General features: G+C 39.5%; 1 protein-coding gene and 1 long non-coding RNA gene across 6 annotated transcripts in view; both read left to right on the top strand.

The window, feature by feature from the left end:
• Pcmtd1 (protein-L-isoaspartate (D-aspartate) O-methyltransferase domain containing 1) overlaps positions 1–23,894 on the top strand; it is an 88,469-nt gene that overhangs the window by 37,494 nt on the left and 27,081 nt on the right. The window lies entirely within an intron of this gene.
• On the top strand, positions 892–23,517 carry LOC143271820 (uncharacterized). Its single transcript, XR_013049030.1, has 2 exons — positions 892–9,555; positions 22,665–23,517. It is a non-coding gene; the product is annotated as an uncharacterized LOC143271820 (long non-coding RNA).

Consider the following 23,894-nt stretch of genomic DNA (forward strand, 5'->3'; position numbering starts at 1 on the left):
CTTCTTCTTCTTCTTCTTCTTCTTCTTCTTCTTCTTCTTCCTCCTCCTCCTCCTCCTCCTCCTCCTCCTCCTCCTCCTCCTTCCTCCTCCTCCTTCCTCCTCCTCCTCCTCCTTCCTCCTCCTCCTTCCTCCTCCTCCTCCTCCTTCCTCCTCCTCCTTCCTCCTCCTCCTCCTTCCTCCTCCTCCTCCTTCCTCCTCCTCCTTCCTCCTCCTCCTCCTTCCTCCTCTTCCTCCTTCCTCCTCTTCCTCCTTCCTCCTCCTCCTCCTTCCTCCTCCTCCTTCCTCCTCCTCCTTCCTCCTCCTCCTCCTTCCTCCTCTTCCTCCTTCCTCCTCCTCCTCCTTCCTCCTCCTCCTCCTTCCTCCTCCTCCTTCCTCCTCCTCCTCCTTCCTCCTCCTCCTCCTTCCTCCTCCTCCTCCTTCCTCCTCCTCCTCCTTCCTCCTCCTCCTCCTTCCTCCTCCTCCTTCCTCCTCCTTCCTCCTCCTCCTTCCTCCTCCTTCCTCCTTCCTCCTCCTTCCTCCCTCCTCCTCCTTCCTCCTCCTCCTCCTTCCTCCTCCTCCTCCTTCCTCCTCCTCCTCCTTCCTCCTCCTCCTCCTTCCTCCTCCTCCTTCCTCCTCCTTCTTCTTCTTCCTCCTCCTTCTCCTTCCTCCTCCTTCTCCTTCCTCCTCCTTCTCCTTCCTCCTCCTTCTCCTTCCTCCTCCTCCTCCTTCCTCCTCCTTCTTCTTCCTCCTCCTTCTTCCTCCTCCTTCTCCTTCCTCCTCCTCCTTCTTCCTCCTCCTCCTTCTTCCTCCTCCTCCTTCTTCCTCCTCCTCCTTCTTCCTCCTCCTTCTTCTTCCTCCTCCTTCTTCTTCTTCCTCCTCCTTCTTCTTCTTCCTCCTCCTTCTTCTTCCTCCTCCTTCTTCTTCTCCTCCTTCTTCTTCTTCTCCTCCTTCTTCTTCTCCTCCTTCTTCTTCTCCTCCTTCTTCTTCTTCTCCTTCTTCTTCTCCTTCTCCTTCTTCTTCTTCTCCTTCTCCTTCTCCTTCTCCTTCTCCTTCTCCTTCTCCTTCTCCTTCTCCTTCTTCTTCTTCTTCTTCTTCTTCTTCTTCTTTTTTTCCCAAGATTTATTTATTTATTATATAGTGTTCTGCCTGCATGTATCCCTGCAGGGCAGAAGAGGGTGCCATATCTGGCCAGAAGAGGGCACCAGATCTCATGAGAGATGGTTGTAAGCCACCATGTGGTTGTTGGCAATTGAACTCAGGACCTCTGGGAGAACAGCTAGTGCTCTTAACCTCTAAGCCATCTATCCAGCCCTCATTGTATGCTTTTGCCATCAGCATCTCTCTTCATCTCATGTGTTCTAGTGTCTTCTCTACTCCCCTCTTAAAACCTCCTTTTTCTTGTCTCATGGACTTTGCTGGTTTTGCAGCCGTTATTCTACCTAGATGCATATATGTAGCAATTAGAAACTAGGAGCACCTATATGAGAGAGCACAGCATTTCTTTCTGGTCCTGGGCTACCTTATTTTATATTTACTCCAGTTTCATCCATTTTCCTGCTAATTTCATTTTTCTTTACAGCTGAATAATAGTCCATTGTGTGTACCACACTTCTATTATCTGCTCATCAGTTGATGGATGTCTAAGCTGGTTTCATTTGCCTGCTTTTGTGACTAGAGCATGAAAGAGTGTAGATGCATAAGTGTCTCTGGTAGCATATTGAGTCATCTGTGCCTGTTATTGCTGCTACCTTGAAAAGTTGATATGCTGGTGATTTTCTTTATGGTTATTACCATTATCCTTTACGGTAATAATAGCAGCAAAGAGAATGCAGATAACATAGCATGGAATAGTTCATTTCCGGAATAATTGCTTCTCTAGTTTTATTACATTAAACATTGTTACAAAGTATGAGGAAATCTCAGTGATAGGAAAGTTTTCTAAATGGTTCACCTGACTATCTTTGGGATTAACTCCCCCCCCCCCCAATTTGGATCATCTGTATAGCAAATGGTCCTTTTTTGCTTTTTGCCAATTTTGTGAGGATTTGCTTGTTTGAGTAAATTTAGTTGTAAACCTGATGAGTGCACTGCTTTTGTGGCATCCCTCCCAATGAGTGCAATGCTTTTGTAGCCCCATGAATATTATGTGTCTTTCTTTCTTTCCTTCCTTCCTTCCCTCCCTCCCTCCCTCCCTCCCTCCCTCCCTCCCTCCTCCCTTCTTCCTTCCTTCCTTCCTTCCTTCCTTCCTTCCTTCCTTCCTTCCTTCCTTCCTTCCTTCCTTCCTTCCTTCCTTCCTTCCTTTTTTGAGATAGGATTTCACTGTGTAACAGCTGGCTGTATTGGAACTCATTTTGTAGACTAATTTCGACTCAAATGCACAGTGACTAGGATTAAAGGGTCATGCCACCACAGTCTGGCGAGTGCAGTGCTTTTATAGCTCTCATGAGTGCAGCACTTTTGGTGTCATTTGCTGACCTTGTGCATAGGAGCAGAGATTGAATTCCTGTTGTATGTTCCCAGCAGAAGTGTTGCAGGGCTGTCCTCTCTTCTGCTTGTATTGGGTAAGAAATTGCATTGCACTGAGGCCAGTGAGGAGAGCTTCAGTCTGAACTCTGGCACCAGTCTCTGGGGCTCTTAGACAAGGCACATTCTGAGCTCATTTTAGATATAAAATTAAGCGAATTCTATCAGGATGAGTTTTTAGTATGTAAAATTATAACTTATTTTATACACACACACACACACACACACACACACACACGCACACACACACACACACACACACACACACGCACACACGTCCCCTAGTGCTGTGGGATGTCTTTCTGTATGCTATGAATATGTGTTGCTCCCATTGGCTAATAAATAAAGCTGCATTGACCTATGGCAGGGAAGGATGGAGCCAAGTGGGAAAATCCAAGAGAGATAGAGAAGAAATGAGAGGTGGGGGAGATGCCAAACTGCTGTCCAAGGAGCAACATGTAATGGGATGCAGGTAAAGCCATGGAATATGTTGCCATACATAGATTAATAGAAATGGGTTAAGTTGTAAGAGCTAGTTAACAAGAAGGCTGAACCATAGGCCATGTAATTTGCAATTAATATTAAGCCTCTGAGTGATTATTTTATAAACGGTTGTGGGACTGTGGGGTCGGGCGAGACCATAGAAATGTGGGACCAGAGAAACTTACAGCTACACGCTAGTGACAGTGGTTCAGTGTTTATCAATGCCTGCTGGACTTGACAGAACATAACTACCAGAAGAATAGAATAGATATTTTCAGAAAATTATTACCTTTTTGCATTTGTTTCCCTGTGTGTGAAAGAATTCATGAATCCGTCTAGTAGTATCAAAGCTCACAGCTATAAAATTATTTCTTCCTGTTGTGCAGTTGTTCTTAGGCTGGTTCAGTGTTGATGGTAATCCACAGGCATGCTTGGTCTGCAGGGAGGTTTTTGTCTTCTCTGGAACTGGTCTTAACATTCTGTTTGAATCTGCCTTCTGACAGAGTTAGCCTATTACATTCCTGGAATTTTATTTGTGTGTGTGTGTGTGTGTGTGTGTGTGTGTGTGTGTGTGTGTGTGTGTGTGTGTGTGTGAGAGAGAGAGAGAGAGAGAGAGAGAGAGAGAGAGAGAGAGAGAGATTGAGAGATTGAGATTCATGCAATCTGTTGTGATCATATTCCGTCACTACCCTCTCCTGCTCTTGTTGAGTCCCTTCTTTCCATTAGTCTTCCTCTCTTCATCTGTCTTTCTGTCTTTATTTCTCTTTTTTTCCCCACACTGATTTTAATTAGGGTTAAGTGTATGAGCACAGTAGGATCTATTTACTGGTGCATGGGTAAGTTCCCATTGGCTGCACCACTGAAGAAAATGACACCTGTCCCCTGCTAATAACTCATCAGGAAGGATTGGGACCTCAGGAGCACCCCCTTCCCCTCATCCATAACACAATGGTGACGCAGCAGTCACATGTAGATCTTGTGCAGACATCCACAGCTGCTGTGTGTAGCTGGAAGGTTTCTCTGGTCTGCCCAGCCCCTTGGTCCCACAGCCGCTTATAGATAATCACTCAGAGGCTTAATATTATTTACAAACTATATAGCCTATGGCAGGCCTCTTGTTCTTACATCTTAAATGAACCCTTTTCTATTTATCTATGTTTTGCCAGGTATTTGACTTTACCGGTCTGATGGCATGTTGCTCCTTGGGCAGCAGGCTGGTGTTTCCCTTTCTCTTTCCTTTGTCTCTCCCTGGATTTCCTTCCTGCCTCTAAGCTGCCTTGCTATAGCAGCTTATTTATTAACTAATGGGAACAACTGTGGGAGCCTGTTCTCGGGTTCCTCTTGGCTTTACCCAGCAGGTCCTCATAGAGGATGATCAGGACCACGGGCCTGAGTGCAGGTGTCTGAGATGGTCTGCACTTGGCTGTGCTGGGGGAGGAGGTCTTTTGCTCCACCCCTTGGTGTCTCTATAAAAACCCTGGGGCAGAGACAGTCGGGCCCGTTGGAAAAGGTTCCAGGCCCTATCGAGGCTATCCTTTATTTTCTATCTGTTTATCTCCGCAAGATTCTCCGCAATAAATCCTTCTATCTAATATTTCCTGCTGCTCACACTCAAGAAAACTCTGGGAAGCTGTGGGGTTGGTGGGTAAACACCCCACAGAATGACACCATGAACAGGGACTAAAGAAAAAAGAAAAAAAAGGAACTAAAGAAAAAAGGGGGGGACTAAAAAAAGGGGAGACTAAAGACAAATGAACAGGGACTAAAGACAAAGTAATAGGGACTAAAGATAAAGGAAAATAATAGTTTTATTACAGAGTTTTTGGCAAAAGTGCTGAGTCAGCCCTGCCAGTGGAAAGGCATGCCGGTGTTATGGAAAAAAATATATATTATATATATATTATTGAGAGGCAGAGGTTTTATCCTTGAGAGAAAAGGAAAGCGGACTGGAAGGAAGTCTGATGCTGCAGCGAAATTCTCTTCTGTCAAAATTTTCTATCTTCTATCCCTTTCTCAATTTCTATCTGTGAAAAATAAGTATAAGGTATAGGGTAGTAATATAGTGTAGGAAAAACTTAGAAGTGTAAGATCGTGTAGGAAAAAATAAGTAAGGCAACCAGACAGAAAAAACTCTTCAATTTTCTAACTTTGGGGGCTATGAAAGCAAACTGGGGGGAAAATCTTTCTTTGGGCTTTACGGGTAGTAAAAAAGCTCTTCTTTGAGCTTATGGGGAAGAAAAAGTTTCCTATGGAAGCTTTTGACCTGGGGACAGCTGAAATGCTAAGCCCAAGCAGCAGGAGAAATTGTTTTCTCCCTGAGGCAAAAATGGGGGTGTAAGAAATCAAAGTTTAAAGTTGGGAAGTTTGGGGGAAAGTTGGTTTTGCTTTCTCCTGGGGAAAAAAATCTTTCTCTTAAACTCTAAAGCTTTTCTTGGAAAATTTTGGGGGAAAAAAATCGCTCTAAAAAGCTTTAATCTTTCTCAAAAGCTCTCTTAAACTTAAAAACTAAAGCCTTTAACTTTCTCAAAAGGACAAAAATTAGAATCACCTGAAGATATTAGTATGGGGACCACCTGTGATTAACTCTAAGGGAAAACAACAAACTCAAGACAGCAAAACCTCTCTAAGTTCTTTCAAGCTTTAACAATCCTCCCTGTAATGCAGGAGGCAGGGACAAGTTCCTAAAAACCTCTTCTAAGCTCTGTCTCTTCAAGCTAGTAAAAGACAGTGGGTCAGAGTACCCTGAGGGAAATGCTTGGGAGAGGGTGGGTAAAAAGCTATAGAGAGCCCAAGAGGGCAGGAAACTTTACCTGAGAAAGGCAAAAAAGCTAAGCTTTTCAGTTACAGCCAAGCTGAGGCATCAAGGATTTTGTTTGAGTGAGCATTTCAGAATGAAAAGGTGCTCCTAATCTTCCTAATGCAAAGATCCCCTGAAGCAATGCAAACTGTTAGCATTGTATCCTCGCTTCTGACCAAAAACCCAGAGGTGACTGGCCAGCATCTCTGAGTTGGAGTGCATTTTGGGGATACTAGGGTTCCTGCAGTTGTAAACTTCCTAGAGCACAGAGCTGAGGCAGGAAGGTACAGGACCCAGGGGAAGATTGCTAATGAACAACCAAAGCTAAAGCCGGTGGGAATGGCACAGTTGTCCACTTTCCTATAAGTCCTGGGTTGATAGGTCCACAGCTGCAAAAAGAAATCTGAGAAAAAGCTTCCTATCAGAGCAAGGACCTTCCTGGGAAAACAGTAAAGCTAAACCGTGTCTTAAGCAGTTGTGCTGCCGAGTCAGAACCCTGTCTGGGGAAAGAGCCCAGCCAGGGCAGAACAGAACAATCTAGGAGTAAAGCTTTCTTTTCTGTCAGAGAAAGCACCTCTTTGGGAAAAGCTTTGTTTCCGCTGACTCCGGGTGAGATGGAGTGTAGCCCTGAGGGGTGATTGCCTCTGGCATGAGCTCTGTCCTTGAGCACCCAGACAAGCAAATGCAACCCACTGGGGGACTGGGCCAGGTGAAGGCCTGATGGGGCAAAACACCTGTCCTAATGGGAGTTTAGAAATGGCAAAAACCTCCCTTGTTAGATTTTCAGTCTGTACGCAAACCACACAGACCCCGAAAACAGAAACGGACAAAAAGCCCCTACCTTCAGTAGCAGGGAAAGCTGCCACTGTAGTGTCAGAAACTGTTTCTGGGGTAGAGGGAATAAACTGAGACCAAATTGGATACTGTCTGGGAGAAAGACTCTAAAGAAACAGATTCCTCCCCAGAAAATGCATGACCTGACAAAGCTGCTAGAGTTTGAGGCAGATTCAGTGGGAGAAAAAAAAAGTCCTTACCTCCAAAGGCAGCTAGCAGAGGTACAGAGCCGCAGACAGCTGAAGCTCTGCATCTTGGGGGGAAGGAACAAGCAAAATGAGAATAAAATCAGTGGGAGAAAATCTCTCTGAAAGGGCTATGGAAAAGCTGTTGTACATGAGCTTGTTTTTCACTGACTGGCTAAAACAAACACAAGCCCCGAGGAAAGTTGCTATCAGAAATGCCAGCCACATTGCGCGCTAACGAGGCAGGTGCGGTTCTGATCAGGGCCAGTGTCAAATGAAGGAGAGACACCTGTTGAAGCCAGCTGAGCAGAGACCAGAAACTTCCCAATGTCCCATAGCTGAAAATGTAAAATGCTTGTTCAAATCTCCGGTTTGCAAAGGCAAGAGACTTTGTTCAAACCTCCCAGGCAAGTCTAGTAAAAGAGAACCAGTTCACTCTCAGACCCGAAAAGAAATATGGAAATCATATAAGGGACTGATATTATTATGGACTGATATAAGGGAAATGCATTCTGGGAAAGGTAGTTTTTCCGCTTAAGATGGTGACATTGCCCTGAAACACTTTTGTTAGCTCTAAAATTAAAATACAGCTTTTAAAAGAATAAGGGGGAAAATTGTCTAAGGGTTTAAGTGTCAGTTCCAATGAAAAATTGAAAGGATATGGAACTGGGTGCTTCATTGTTTGGGGCTCCGTTGGTAAAATGCCTTATTTACCCTAATAGCTGTGCAAAGTTTTTACGGTAGTTGGATGACAAAAAGCTACCTTTAAGAGCAAACAAGCCACTTTAAAATCCTTAAAACAAGGGAAAAGCAGTTTATACACTGAACGTTGTTTTAGATATGAAGAAACTTATGTTGAAATTTAAAAAGTTCTTTGCCTTTTGAACAAACTGCCTGCAATGAGTAATTGCTTTGTAAATCTAATAAGGAGACAAGGAAACAGGCATTCAAAAAAGAAATGACTGCTTTATAGATGGGAAACAAACTTCAGAAAATCTAGCTGTGTTACAAAATAGTTGCTTTACCTGAAAGTTCCTTATAAGAAGTCAATGCTAAATATTACAGCTGCTAATAACATCAGGAGTTAAAGCTAATGAAGTGAAAATACTAAATCCTGAAAATGCTTTTTCTCAAAGTAAGCTAATGAAGGATATGTTTCATGAAAGAACATCTAGGTTCTTGACTGCTTTGAATAGTAACAGTTTTGGTGAAAATATTGGAACTAACAACAATCAAGTCAAAATGTTTCAACAAATTCAAGATGCTATTCCACAAAAGAAAGCTGCCATGCTTTGTGGGCCATAATAGAGCTCAGTCTAATCTTCCTGGTCCTTTAGCTGAGGGTAATTCAATGGCTGATAAGTTAACAAAGATAGTAGCATTATCTCAAGTGGAAATGGCTCAACAGTCATATGTTCTTCATCAAAATAGCAAAAGCTTAAGAAAGCAATTCAATCTTACCAAAGAAGCAGTTCGTCAAATAGTTAAATGATGTGGGGTATGTCCAAACATTTTCTTATCCCTCACTTAGGGGTAAACCCTGGAGGTCTTCTTTCCAATTATCTATGGCAAATGGGTGTTACGCATATTGCAGAATTTGGCAAATTAAGATATGTACATGTGACCATTGACACTTATTCAGGATTTTTAATGGCTAGTGCACAACCTGGGGAAGCTACAGAACATGTAATTTTGCACTGCTTTGGAAGTGTTTTTCGTATATGGGTATGCCAAAAATTATTAAAACTGATAATGGTTCTGGATATAGTAGTAAGGCATTTCAACAATTTTGTACCCAAAGGGAAATTGTGCATAAAACAGGTATTCCTTATCCTCAGGGACAAGGTATTGTGGAAAGGGCTCGTAGCAGTCTTAAAATACAACTTCAAATAATAAAAGGAAGAAATTTACCCTCAATTGCCACATAATGCATTAAATCATACTTTTTGTTCTGAACTTTTTGAATATGGATATCTATGAACAGTCTGCCACAGATAGATTTTGGCACAGTGGCACCCAAGCGACTTTTGCTCAAGTGAAATGGAAAGATCCCTGCTCGGGATTATGGAAGGGTCCAGATCCTGTTGTAATATGGGGTCGAGGACATGTTTGTGTTTTTTCACGAGAATGAAGCTTGGTGGTTACCGGAGCGTTTGGTAGGGAACTAAGGAAGTTAGTTAGTTCACTAACTAACGTGGGACTAAGGAAGGTCAGCTCCAATGAGGTTCCTATAAAGGAACCAGAATGAAAGTGGCTCGATTAGTATTTGAGGTTTTGTCACTGGTTTAATGCAAACAGTGAGGAAATAAGAGTTCGGAGCTGTGCCACTTTTGGCTTTACTAGCTCCTTTAGAAAAATACTTTATATCACCTAATAGCTGTGCAGTATTTGGCGAAGAGCTTTATAGCAGCTAAATACAGTAATTTCACCCTCAGTGTGAAGTGAAGTTTTTTGGTAGAGCAAACCAAAAGTACTGCTGTAATAGAAACGTTTGTCTGAATTGAAGTACTTAGGGGAGCTATTATGAATTTGGGTAAAGGGACAGCCTCTAGTTGAAAACCGTCTTACCACTGACAGTGCATCTCTGCCGGTTCCAGAAAGGCTGAGAGAACTCGGCAACTTTGGGGTGTGGCTTCGTCCTGAGAATGTTACAATCCCCTAGCAACAAGTATCACAAGTCTATAATGACAACACTCACTAAATCCCAGTGCTTTATAACAAAGCTGACTCTAAACTCTAAACTTTAGAAATGATGTATGTACTTCCTGTCTAGTTAAGAGAATCTTTCTAATAGAGATGGTGATAATAATTAAGAGTAAGAAATAGAAAGACGAAAATAAGATATGCGAGTTTGTAGAAATTATTCTGTTTTGTTAGATCTGCGTTAAGAAATTTTTAGGTGTTTGCTAAGTTAGATATATACTAATAGTAGCCCTATATAAGTTTGTAAAGTAGATCTATAGAGTTCCTTTAAGAATATAAGCTTGCACGGCCGGGCGGTGGTGGCGCACGCCTTTAATCCCAGCACTCGGGAGGCAGAGCCAGGCGGATCTCTGTGAGTTCGAGGCCAACCTGGGCTACCAAGTGAGCTCCAGGAAAGGCGCAAAGCTACGCAGAGAAACCCTGTCTCGAAAAACCAAAAAAAAAAAAAAAAAAAAGAATATAAGCTTGCAAGAAGTATCTAAGGTAGTATTAAGACATGTAGTAATAAGCTTGTAAGATGCTAGTTGTAAATGTAAGTTTAAATAAGAAATAAGATCGAATGAATATAAGTATATAATAAGAAATATATTTGCTAAAGTAGTTCTATAGTTTCCTTAAAATATAAATAAGTACATGTTAATATGTTATATGTGAGTTTGTAAAAATGTGTAAATGTTGAGTGAGTTTATGCTTAAGCACGTTATGTGAGTTTGTAAAAAAGTGTAAATGTTAAGTGTGAGTCTATTCTTTTTTTTTTTTTTTGGTTTTTTGAGACAGGGTTTCTCTGTGTAGCTTTGCACCTTTCCTGGAACTCACCTGGTAGCCCAGGCTGGCCTCGAACTCTCGAACTCACAGAGATCCGCCTGCCTCTGCCTCCCAAGTGCTGGGATTAAAGGTGTGCGCCACCACCGCCCGGCTGTGAGTCTATTTTTAATGTATATGGTGAAAGAACTGGAGACACAGAAGGTTAAGTGTCCCAGTAGACTGCAAAATAGGCAGTCTGAATGGTTTCAAAGCTCCAGAAGCTGCTAAGAAGCTAAGAATGGCAGACGCCAGAACCAGCACAACAAGACATCTGCAGCTGAGATCCGTAGAAAATCGACGCAACACAGAAAAACCTGAGCTAACATCAAAAACGGTGCGGTTTAGAATACTACTGTACCTAAAAATGTCACTGGCTTGAGAATAAAAGTTCAGAGACTCTTGTTTGAACAAAAATTGTTAACTGCAAAAAGTTTTGGTTGAAAAACGTCTCTTCATATTTGGAAGTGAAAGCCTGATACCAGAATTTATTTCTTGTTTGAACTTTTTGAACTTAAAATGAGATAAAATTACAAAGATTTTGGTTATGGATTTCTCATATTTGGAAGGCTAGTACCAGAATTTATCATTTGAATTTTAAGACGTAAGAAATGAAATAAACAATAGAGATTTCATTGCAGTGGGACAATTTTGAATTTATTCATAGTAATGACCTAGGATCTGTTTGCTGGAATTGGGTTAAAAATGGAACTGTATAAATGAAGAAATTTATTTGTACCTAGAATCAAGATACAGTTTTGTGTATGCATATATGTTTTATTAACTGGTGATGCATGAATTGTTTTGTGGAACTGTTTATGTAAAAATGGAATTACTTATAGAACTGGTTTTGTGTTACAAATGGAACTGTTTAAACAGAAAAGTTTGGGTTTTCTAACTAGGCTTGAGATTTTGCTTAAAATTATAAAGAAAAGGGAGAGTTAATATTCCTTAGTCTATTTAATTTAAATTGTTGTTTGAGTGGATAAATGTCATGTTTTGTTAGTAAGAAATGCAAATGGGGTATACTAAGAGACTACTTTTAAAGTGTGTAAAGAGTTTTATTAAGAAACTGCTTTTGGATGTTTTGCTAAAAGTTTTCAAAGTGTTAATGGTTAGATTGAAAATATTGTTTTTCAATATGGGTTTGTAGGAATTGTATAAGTTTGAGTTCCTCTAACTAGGTTTGAGATTTTTAAAAAATTATAAAGGAGTTATGAGATTGAATTATGTTTGCAGAAACCAATTGATATTAATGCACCCTGGTTTTGTGGAGTTAAAGAATCGTTTGATGTGAATACATCCAAGTTTTTCCTATGTTCTGTTAACAAGAAAATTCAAATGATTAAGTTAAAGTTGTAAGACGGAGAAAATTGTTAACTATATATAGCACCATATATGCTAATTCAAATGGTTCTTTTAAGAGTTTGCTTTGAGTTGTAAGATTGAGAGAATTGTGACTACGTATAGCAGTATTTATGTTAACCTGTTAATGGTAATGATGAAGCTAAAGGATTCTTTAAGTTTGTAGTCACCTTAAGAGTTTTTGGTTTAGAAAGGGCTTGAGGCAGCTAAGACTGCTGTAGTCACCTTGGACCTAATTCAAAAGAGAAATGCCATCTTTATCATCCTCTACTCCCATATTGGGAGGGGTAACAGCTATTGAGATTGCTGAAAGCCATTAATAGTTATTTTTTGTATATTAAGGAAGGGGGACCTGTGGGAGCCCGTTCTCGGGTTCCTCATGGCTTTACCCAGCAGGTCCGAATAGAGGATGATTAGGACCACGGGCCTGAGTGCAGGTGTCTGAGATGGTCTGCACTTGGCTGTGCTGGGGGAGGAGGTCTTTTGCTCCACCCCTTGGTGTCTCTATAAAAACCCTGGGGCAGAGACAGTCGGGCCCGTTGGAAAAGGTTCCAGGCCCTATCGAGGCTATCCTTTATTTTCTGTTTATCTCCGCAAGATTCTCCACAATAAATCCCTCTATCTAATATTTCCTGCTGCTCACACTCAAGAAAACTCTGGGAAGCTGTGGGGTTGGTGGGTAAATGCCCCACAAACAACATATATTCATCATAGCATACAGATAAACATTTCCCATCAGCTGTGTTTTTATGATTGTCAGGGCCAGGACATGTCATATCCTGAAGACAGTGTTTCATAACATTCTTCCTCCCTGTCCTTGAATGTCTAATTTCCAGATCTCCTTCTCTTGTTTTTGTAAATGCTTTGTCCATTTTTTAAAAAATTTCTTTGGCTTTAACCTATAGTGAAGGATGGATTTCTCTTTTGTTTTGAGTATCTTTGAATGTAAAGGATCCATGAGTTTCCACAACTTCAGAGTATATCTACCCAGGTCTGGGCATGTACTTGGAAAGTACTGTCAGTCTTCATCCTTACACATGTGGTCCACATTCTATTTCTTCAGTGTACACAAGAAATTACCCTGTTCTCAACACAATCCTTCCCTCATTTCTTTTCCACACACTACAAAAGTCTCATTCTTTTTGTCTCGTTTCCCTTGGTGAAAGGTGCAGTTTTCTTCTAAACTCCTGAAGGTAGAGGCTTGAGTATCAGCCTCTTTAATCTTAAGTTGTTGAGGAGGCAACACAGTCATTTCCAGGGCTCAAAGCTCCAAAGTATTGAAAGACATACTTTTAAATAGCTTCCCCTTTTCTTCCTTTTACTTCAGTGTCTTTCCACATCCACAGTAACATAAAGCCCCAAAGACACCTGGATTTTTAAATAATATTTATGTTATGGATGTCTATAGGGATGATAGTTGGCTTGAAGCAACAAGAAAATTTGCCTTACAGGTAAAAAGAAAATATTTAATGAATTGTAAAGATTTTTCTATTAAATAAGTTTTGAGTCTAATATATTCATTTGTAAGATTTACTTACTCTTATATTAGTTTTGTTATAGATTGCAATTTCTTTCATTTATCATTTTCATGAAATATTTACATTATATATAATATAATATAGGTACCAGCTGCTGAGAATGCCCAGTAGAGAATCATAGCAATGCTTTTATTAGCTCTTCTTCATTCTGCTCAGTAAATCCACATTACAGTGCTTCAGTCATTGCTGACCCTGGTTGCTTTCAGGTGTACTAAATGTGAGGTGGGCCTTGTAGTGATTCTCATAACCCAGCACAAATCAGGGGGATTAAAGTTGAAGGCCAGCCTGAGCTACCTTACAATGTCCCATTTAAAAAAAAAAAAAAAAAAGGAAGAAAAGCCAATGAAAATTCTGGGGAAATAGATTTTGTTAAAAATAATTTGTTTCAAGATATAAAGCTGCATAAATTATGTATGTGAGGTGGAGGCAGGAGAATCATAAATTTAAGAAAATCATTAATTGCATAGCAAAATCAAGAGTTCAAAGCCAGCCTGAACTACAATGAGACCGTGCCTCAAAAAGCCAGTAACAACAACAAAAAACTCATGAGGCACTGTCCCCCCCCCAAAAAAAATTATTAAAATGAAGTAAGAAGGAAGTAGTAGTTATATCCATAGACTTAGAAGAGTCTGGTGCCTTTCCGGATGTTGTTAGTAAGTTCTAGGACCTTTTCTTGAGGCTCTTTCCAAACCTAGAGAAGGGAGAATTAAGTTTCTCATCTGTAGAGTCACTAAACTATTACATGACAAGACTTAGGAAAAGTTAGGCAGTAGTTGTCTTTAATCAGTATTAGATAGAATGTGAAGAACTTTGAGAAACACACACACACACACACACACACACACACACACACACACACACACGCACACTCTACCCACATGTCTAATTATATTGTGAATATAGCCCATGTAGTTTAGGTTGGCATTGAGGTTAGCAAGCTCTCAGACTTTCTTTGGACCACCAACCTGAAAACGACACAGGACTTATTATTAATTATTGAAAGCTAAGCTTTTAGCTTAGGATTGTTCCCAGCTAGCTCACATAACATAAATTAGCCTGTTTCTATTAATCTACATTCTGCCATGTGGCTTTTTAACCTCTCCTCCATCTGTAGGACTGACACTCCCTCAGTGTCCCACTGGTGTCTTCCTCACATGCCTAGATTCATCCGAGTTCCTCTCTGTACCTGGAAGTCCCGCCTTACCTCTACTGCCTAGCTATTGGCCATTCAGCTCTCTATTACAACAGTCAGGTGCCTGAGGCAAGCAAGGTAAAACAGTAACATATCGTTACACAGTTTGCTCAAATATCCTGCAACTTTTCCCCTTTTTGTCTGAATGAAAAGGAAAAGTTTTAACTCTAACACAGTAAAACTATACATAGTAAGAACAATTATCAAGTAAGGATTACATTCATAATGTCCTGTCCATTTGTATTTGGCAACTTTGGATAAACTATCATATCTTCATGAATTCAGAGTTTTATACCTTTTATACACTTTCTATCATAACTTATATTACCAGCATAAAAATATCCTTTTAGACCTTAAGGCATTTTCTTAAACAACTTTAGCTTTTATGTTTCTCAACCTTATAAACTTTACATCTCCTTTGTAAGTTTCTTTTCTAAATTTACTAATAAAGATGTTATAATTATCTAGTCTTCAATCCCATCAAAGACCTGAGAAGGATAAAATAGTACCTTACTGAACAGGAAATGCAGAGCAAGTAACTTCCCAAACTATAGAAATGACAGAGACATCTGGCTGCTGGGACAGTCACCCAAGGTTCCTTTGCAATGTTGGGGCATCCATCTTTGGCTTACAGATCTAGAATATCTGACAGACTTTCCTGTGAAGCAGGAATTTTGAAGGACTGTCCTACCTTGTTTTGGCAAAGTTCAGCAGTCACCTACTTTTGTGTCCTGCTTTTCCAGTTTGGATAGCATATTTTAAACAGCCGAGGCAAGGGCAGTTTCTTGTCCAATGGCTAGCTTTACCACATAGAAAGCAAACTCCATATGGAGGTTCTTCAATGTCCATCATCTTCTTTGAAGTAGATTGGTACTGCCAGAAGCAGATGTATCTCATTGTCACGAAAAGCCATATGTTATTAAAAAATCTTAAATGGCATATTCTGTAGATCTCCAAAATGTTTGAGGACCACCTGTCTATCTAAAATACATGTTTGACCTTAAAAATATACCGAACATGACTATAATTGTGATTGTTATAGATGATTAGCTACTAATCTGCATTTCTTAATTATCCAAAATAGTTTGCAATAATAGCTTTCAAGGACTAGAACTTCACATTAAATTTTTAAATATATATATATATATATACACACACACATATATACATATATATGTGTATATATATAATGTAACAAAAAATAACCTTAGATTTGTATCAATATACAAAAATCCCTTGAGTACAAAATATAAAATAAAAATGTTAAATTTGTGTCAATATATAAAAATCTATACCAGTATAAAATATTTGAGATTAATAGTTGCTTTATAGTTTAAAAGTAGATTAAATAATCTACCTCTTTATCCTATCATTCCTATATCCCCTTGTTAATGTTCTCAGAAAGAGATCCTTGAATCTAACCACCTTTGCTTAGTTTTTTTTCCCCCTGACCATGACCAATAACAACTTTCAACCAATCCCCCAAACAATGATAAACATCCATAACTCACTGAATGACGAAAAATCAGCCACCTCACTTCTTGGGAATGTGGGCATTGTGTTCTTAAAATGCTGATGTTGGGGGCAACAACATTGTTAGGGGACCCTGAGAAAATTAAGATAATGGTCAGGTCCTGGGAGAGCTAGCGGTTGTCCAGTCTCAGTGTGATTGGAATGTGCAGGACTTATCTGATGTCCTGACTGGAATAGTCTATGAGGCTCTACCATCTCAGCTAACCACTTTGAAGTTATTCTGGATGTAGAATTTTGAGGAAGCTGAAACAGGCATTCTGAGAGACTGGATCACCTGGGCTACTTGTCTGTATTACTGTCTGGTTCTTTTTTTTTTTCTGAAAAATGTTAAGGGTAACATACATCTGCATTACCACAGGTACAGAATGTATGTTGTGTACAAGGCAGCTAAAGATGTTTTGTTTCATGTTTGAGCAGGTAAAAGGTATCTGTCAACTCTATAAGTCCCTTTGGACTGCATATCCAGACTAATATAATTCTCCATCCATGCTGTATGAAAGGATGGCATATAATAATGTCATGAGGACTTGCTGTGGGATGGTCTTTCTGTATGCTGTCAATATGTGTTGCTACGATTGGTTAATAAAGAAGCTGTTCTGGCCTATGGCAAGTTAGGTTATAGCTAGGTGGGAAATCTAAGAGAGAGACAGGAAGAAGAAAGGCAGAGACAGGAGAGATGCCAGCCTGCTGCCCAAGGAGCAACATGCCAGTAGACTGGTAATGCCCAGCCATGTGGCAATAGAAACGGGTTAATTTAAGATGATAGAGCTAGTTAGCAGGAAACTTAAGCCATCGTTCATACAGTTTGTAATTAAGCCTCTGAGTGATTATTTTATAAGCAGCTGCGGGACCATGGTGCTGGGTGGGACTGGAGAAACTTCTGGCTATAAGGACTCTAGCTAACAAGATTTATCATGTCTCATCCAGTCTCAGAGCTGTTCCCATGCAGAGGAACCAGCCTATTTGTCACTTGTCTTGTAGTTTTTCTTGTTTTTTCCTTCATGTCTGTAGCCAAGATTTTCAGGAGGTCTCACCCAGTCAAATCTGATCTTTATAAATTTTGAGATTACTAGTTGCCTTTTAGTTTAAAAGTAGATTAAATAATCATTCCTATATCCCTTTGTTAATGTTTTCAGAAAGAGATCCTTGAATCTAACTACCTTTGCTTAGTTTTGTTTCCATAGGAAACAAAAGCTATGACTTCTTCCTCCAACGCAACACATTTCCTGACTTCCCATCTGAAGTTTTAAAATATCCTTAAAATATATAGACTGGTTTAATTATGTTACTTACTCTTTCTTTAAAGACTTTATTATGTTTAAACTATTTATTTTTCTATGACGTCTATACCCATTTTCTTTTCTTCATCACCTAAGTACATTTTCAAGCATACTGTACCTGTTAGGTGGTCTTTTGGCCTAGATCTGGCATTTTTTTCTCATCTGCAGTGTTTCTCTGACCACATGAGCCAAACCTTAAACTGCTAGGCTACTGCTGTGCCCACTGTCGCAGCGCTGGGAAGTTGTCTGCACTGAGGCAGGTGTTTCTATCTAGTCTCCTGCCCAAGTAGTGTGCCAGCTGCTCAAGTGCTCAGCTGTACAGCAGAGCCTCTTAAAGGAACCATGCCTCTGTACCCTGTGAGCGCCAAGCCTAAGAGACCATGGTCACCAAGAGGCTGTGTCTGACTTTGTGTTCAGAAGTTTTTTTCAGGCCCAATGTGGATATATGTGCCAGACGTTGGGCACCAGATATACCAAACTCTCTGAACAAACTTTCTTTGCATTGCCAGCCGACAAATAATGACATGGAGACATACTATTAATTATGAAAGCTTGGCCTTTAGCTTAGGCTTGTTTCTGTGTAGTTCTTACAACTTAATTTAACTTGTTTCTATTAATCTACATTCTGCCAAGTGACTGTTTACCCTTCTTCCATTCTGTATGTCTGACTCTGTTGCTGTCTTGCTGGTGTCTCCTTCATGTGCCTAGATTCATCCAGAATTTTTATCCCTGCCCAGAAGTCCTGCCTAACTTCTCCTGCCTAGCTATTGGCCATTCAGCTCTTTACTAAACCGATCAGGTGCCTTAGGCTGGCAAGGTAAAAACAACACATCTTTACACAGTTTGCTCAAATATTTTGCTATGTAGCTAAGAGTGATCTTGAACTCCTGATCCTCCTGCTTTTACTTCCCAGGTACTAGGATTATATGCATGTGCTACTTAATCTGACTTTATGTTTTGACACATTGTTGGCATTTATAATTCACTTTTTACCTGTTGTGATCTATGATCTGCAATTTTAGTTTTACACTTCCTAAAGTCTTATATAACTAGAGTTACTGATAATGTAATTTATTAAAAGGTATTTTATATGTGTGTGGTTTTTTTTTTTTTTTTTTCCCAAGACAGGGTTGCTTTGTAGCTTTGGAGCCTGTCCTCGAACTAGCTTTGTAGATCAGGCTGGCCTCTGACTCACAGAGATCCATCTGCCTCTGCCTTCCAAGTGCTGGGATTAAAGGCGAGCACTATCACTACCTGGCTTTATATGTGTATTTTAATATCATTAACTTTATATTGGTTTCATAGAAACCAAATAACCATTTCATCTACTCCCTGTTATGGTAAATTTTAAGGTTTAGCCAAAAATGCTTTTATATTAATAGTTGTTAAGTCTTGGTATTACTTTACAAATGAGCACAGAGATTTGAGTGGTTCAAATTATCTTTAAGAATCAGGCTGAGCTGGGCATGGTGATACATGCCTAAAATCCCATCTAGAAGCAAGAAGATTACTGAGAATTCAAGACTAGCTTGAATTGCCATCAATTCATTTAGAAAGCCAGATTGGATTTTGTATAATAATTAGAAGGGTATAGTTGTATGTTATTACTTGAGCCTAACCAGGCCACGACCCAGAGGGTTGCCTTTGGCCTGTCTGCAGTAGTACCCAGGCATGATGGCTTTTAACAGGTCAAATTTTGCCTGCTTTTAAGTTATTCCTGTGCCATCATGGTTAGAACTCCATTTAGGTTGTTGCTTGTGTTGCTGACCAGTCTGTATGTAGGGATGGGGCACATCCTAGTTTCTGATGGTTTGTTACCTATGCTACAGTTCACAGCCAATGAGGCTCTTTTAAGTAAGCAGTGGCAGATCCTCAGGATGCCTTCTAGAAATAGTCTTCAGGAAGTAATTTACTAATCCTAGTTTGCTCCATGGGGAAGAAGAACAGCCATGCAGTGCTGTTTGGCCGTAGTGTTTTTAGCTGAAATTGTAGATCTGGTCATTTCCTCCCTTCAATTCTTCCAGGTATGTGTTAGGGAGTCCTTTTGGTTTGGCCTTTGTTTTATGGATTAGCATTCTAGAAAATGCTAACAGCCGAGTGAGCCTCATTCTTGTAATGTAAAGTTTTTGGGTTTCCTTGATGGCTGTCAAACAGGTGTCTGTAGTACCACATCTCATTGTCCGACTGTGGAATGTCACATGAAGGTGACACAGCTATAAGTAGAAAATAGTTGCTGCATTTTACCTAGTGTCATTGAACTTTACATATATACTTTAATCATTGACTAACTGATGTATAAATGAGCTGGTTAGGGCTAGGTACAGTTGTTAAAAGAAGATAATTGGTATTTAGAGTTTATTGCATTAGAAATATGTTATTTGTTATTTATGATAAATGAGCTTCAGTAAGTCTTAAAAATAATTTCTAATATATGGAATAACTAGATATTTCTTAGTAACTCTTACTTGTTTTTAATAAACTGACTCTATTTTCTTCTTAAAAGTTAATTGTTAAAAGTTGCATCAACTGCCGGGCAGTGGTGGCGCACACCTTTAATCCCAGCACTCGGGAGGCGGAGGCAGGCAGATCTCTGTGAGTCCAAGGCCAGCCTGGTCTACAGAGTGAGATCCAGGAGAGGCGCAAAGCTATACAGAGGAACCCTGCCTTGAACCCTCCCCCCCCCCAAAAAAAAGTTGCATCAACTCTTAGTATTTTCTCTTTAAAACTGTATATTATAGAAATGAAGCCTTATTGTTTCATAAAATTTTTTCTTCCTTGGCTTATGTGAATAAGTAACATCCAGATGTATTGAATACAAAGTTACATTTGTATTTCATCTAGAGTACTGTTTCTTTTTTTCTCCCTTGGCAACTTTTACTGTTGTGTTTGATGTATATGGTAATACTTTTAAAAAAATATAAATGTTGGTAATCTCCCCCGCCCCCCATTTCTTTTATCCTCTCTTTCCTCTCTTCCTGTGACGGGTTCTCATGTAACCCATGTTGGCCTTGGCATATAACTGAAGATGACCTTGAAGCATGTGTGGCTTTAACATTTTTTGTGTGGGTAGGATGGGGTGTGGTACATGTATACCATGGCGTGATTGTAGTGGTCAGAGGACAGCCTCTGGTGTTTGTTTTCACCATTCCCATTGTTTGAGATAGGATATTTGTTGTTCATTGCTGCATAGCCAGGCTAATTGGCTGTGAGCTTCTGGGGTTCTTGCTCTGCCTTACATCTGCGGTAGGAACACTGGGATTGCAGACAAGCTAAGGAGCCTGGATTTACATGGGTTCTGGGGATTCAGGTTCCCCACACATGTACAGCAAAGCCTTTACCTAAACCATCTTCTCAGCCCTAGCCTAGCCTAGCCTGTTGCTTTTGTTGATAGGTTTTGTTGATAGGTTTTATATATATATATATATGGGGCAAACACACATTTTAATGGTGTATAATGATGAGGTGGTTCTTCCTACCCTAGACCTTTCAGTCTCTTTTCAGAAGCCACTGGCTGTGCCTTCATAGTTTCCTGTGTCTTATTTTCCTGTGGTTCTCTTTCGGAAGACATGAAGTGTGAGTTGTAACTATCAGCATCATTGAACATTCATGACAACTTGATGTTCTGCTTGAGAGAACATTCTGTGAATATAGTAATATTGCTTTTTCAGCTCTGCCTTTTTTTTTTAATCATTGCTTTTAAGTGTGTGTGTGTGTGTCTGTGTGTGTGTGTGTGTGTGTCTGTGTGTGTGTGTGTGTGTCTGTGTCTGTGTCTGTGTCTTTGTGTCTGCTGGCCTCTGAGTATGTTTATGAGAGTGCAGGTGCCTGTGGAGGCCAGAGGTATCAGATCTCCTTGGAGCTTGAGTTACAGAGGTTGAGAGCTGCTCAGCATAGGTGCTGGGAACTGAATCTGGGTTTTCTGCAAGAGCAGCACATGCACTTGGCTGTCCCTGAATTCTGCCTTTTATTAATGTATTTTATCTTTTAAATTTACTTCAATGTTAATGATTCCTTGATTAATTGATAAAGATATGTGTTCGAGTTACTTTAAAATTAAACAATTCCATTTTAAAACAAATGTTTGTATTAGCTATTAGTAATGTGCTCTTTGTGTATATTTATATTGTTTTGTGAAAAAAGTCCTTACTGGAAAACAAACAAACCTTTTGTGTCTGGTGTGCTATGTAGTTGAGGAGTCAAACTCGATCTTATTGTCCTAGTCTGCTGAATGCTGGGGTTACAGCTGGACCACCCTATCCTCTACTCCTGAAATTATTAACTGTCTTTTATTAAGATAATATGAAAAACAAGCTAGGTGAGGAAACATTAAGGAATTCCCTTAAGATGGGTCTGGAGAGATTGCACAGTGGCCACGAACACTGGCTGCTCTTCCAGAGGACCTGTGTTACCCACATCATCCACATGGCAGCAGTCTACTGTCTGTAACTCTAGTTCCAGGGGATCTGATATCCTCACACAGAGGTATGTGCAGACAAAACAGCAATGCACATAAAATAAAACTAAATAAATAAATAAAAGTCTTCCCTCAAGAATACTGAGAGTGGGAGAAATTGTCTTCTCCAGGAAAGATCACACCAATTCGTTCTCCAATACTAAGTAGTCAAGAATGAAAACATACATATAAGTAACATTATATAAACTGAGAAGGTTGTGTTTATGTGTTTAAGAATATATGTACTATATTTGCTATGTGTAATGTATGTATGTAACAACAATTAATGGGAAAAGGCCATGGACTTGTAAGAGTGTGGGAAGGTTTGGAAGAATAGAAAGGAAAGGGAGAAATAATGTAACAACAATTAATGGGAAAAGGCCATGGACTTGTAAGAGTGTGAGAGTGTAAGGTTTGGAAGAATAGAAAGGAAAGGGAGAAATAATGTAATCATATTATAACATAAAAAAAAAAAAGAATTTCCTTACGTTTCAACCTTATTTCTTAAAGTTGATAACTTGTTTTCAGACAGTAATGGAAGCATCTTCAAGTGAAGAGCAGCCTCTCTTTGTCCTTTTGACCTAGTCTCAAGTCTAGACGCTTATGTAAATTAGGCAGCTAGAAATTGGAATGGGAACCCTCATTTCCAGATTTTTAGCTTTTGCACTTGGTCTTACAAGAACTATAGAATGCTGGCAATATTTTTGTTCATGTCTTATGTATGCAGCCTTAATCTTTTGCATAAAATGTATGAAAAGTATATCTAAAATCTTAATGGAAGTACAAGTTTCTTACAGATTTTACCTTAATGGATCATAGGTAGAGGCAAAATGAGATTAATGTGGTAGAACAGTGTTTTCCTTACTATGCATTATTAAGTGATTGTAGTTTGATATTAATCTTTAAATTTTAATTTTTAGTAATTATTATTTTAAGTTAAACATGAAGATGATATTTGAAAGAAACAAGTGGCCGATGTAAGTGTTCTCCCATATCTATAGGCAGATCAAAACAGGGTGAAGACAGTTTCAACTACTGATGGCTGCAAACAGTTTCAACTACTGATGGCTGCAGTTTTAAAAATGCCATTTTATGGAAGCACCAGCCAAAACTTTTCTACTCACCAGCTTCAATTATAGGTGACTGTCAAGGCAGCTTTAACTTGAATAAGCTTTAAAGCAAATACTCATTATTTTATTGTATAGATTGCACAAGGCAATTTCCATGAATTATAATATACTTTAATCATAGTCCCTCCTTTATCTACTTGACTTCCCTCTGAGCTTTTAAGCTGAACTTTCTCCCACATGTATTCACTCCTTTGGAAACTGAAGTTCTCAAGATGCTCAGATTGATTATGTGTTAAACAGTGACATTACCATGTAGAGGATTCTATGTATAATTTTGGATGGAGTTTTTTTTTTCTTATTTTTTTTTTATTTAATGAATCTTCAATTTACTGTTTATGGTCTTAGGAAGTAGTAAATGATGTTAAACTGAAGTTCCACTTTTCAGATAAAGGCTTACCAGTTTATAAGTAAGGAAACAGAAAAGAAGTATTTATGATTGCTTTAGTTTGTTCACTTTTAAAAACATTTCAGAATAGTTGGCATGGTGATGTAATCCCATTACTTGAGAGGTAGTGACAGGACCAGCTCCTGAGGTCACTCTCCATTGTGTAACAGTCAGTGCCAGCTTGGGCTTTACATACAACCTTGTCTCGGCACACCCTCCCCCTAACCCCCAAAACAAAACACTGAACTGGAAAAAAAGGAAATTAATCCTGTTATGTTTGCTGAGTCAGATTTTCTTTTGATTTAACTTTTGTGTCTAAATACATTCTCTAAGTAGAAACGAGTTTTCTGTTTTTTAAAACAACTAAAAATAATGTTATAGCAATCTAGCACGAGAAAGCATTATATACATATGATAGTTGTATTGGAGACTGTATGAGTATTTTGTTTCAGTTCTTTTGTACTCTTGGAACAGCTAAATTTAATTATTTGTAGTTGACTTTTTCTTGTGACTTTAAAGTTTTTAGTGGTTGGTAGAAACAAGTCTGATATGCATTGTGTTGTGACAGACTGTAGAGGTCACCCAGTTACAGATTCCTTAAGGAAAATTAATAATCTGGGCAAAGTAGCACACACCTTTAATTCCAGCACTGCAGAGGCAGAAGCAGGAGAATCTTTAAATTCGAGAATAGTTGGGTACTACATAGAGAGACTCTG

Source organism: Peromyscus maniculatus, chromosome 2 (assembly GCF_049852395.1).
Source record: "Peromyscus maniculatus bairdii isolate BWxNUB_F1_BW_parent chromosome 2, HU_Pman_BW_mat_3.1, whole genome shotgun sequence".
NCBI lineage: Eukaryota > Metazoa > Chordata > Mammalia > Rodentia > Cricetidae > Peromyscus > Peromyscus maniculatus.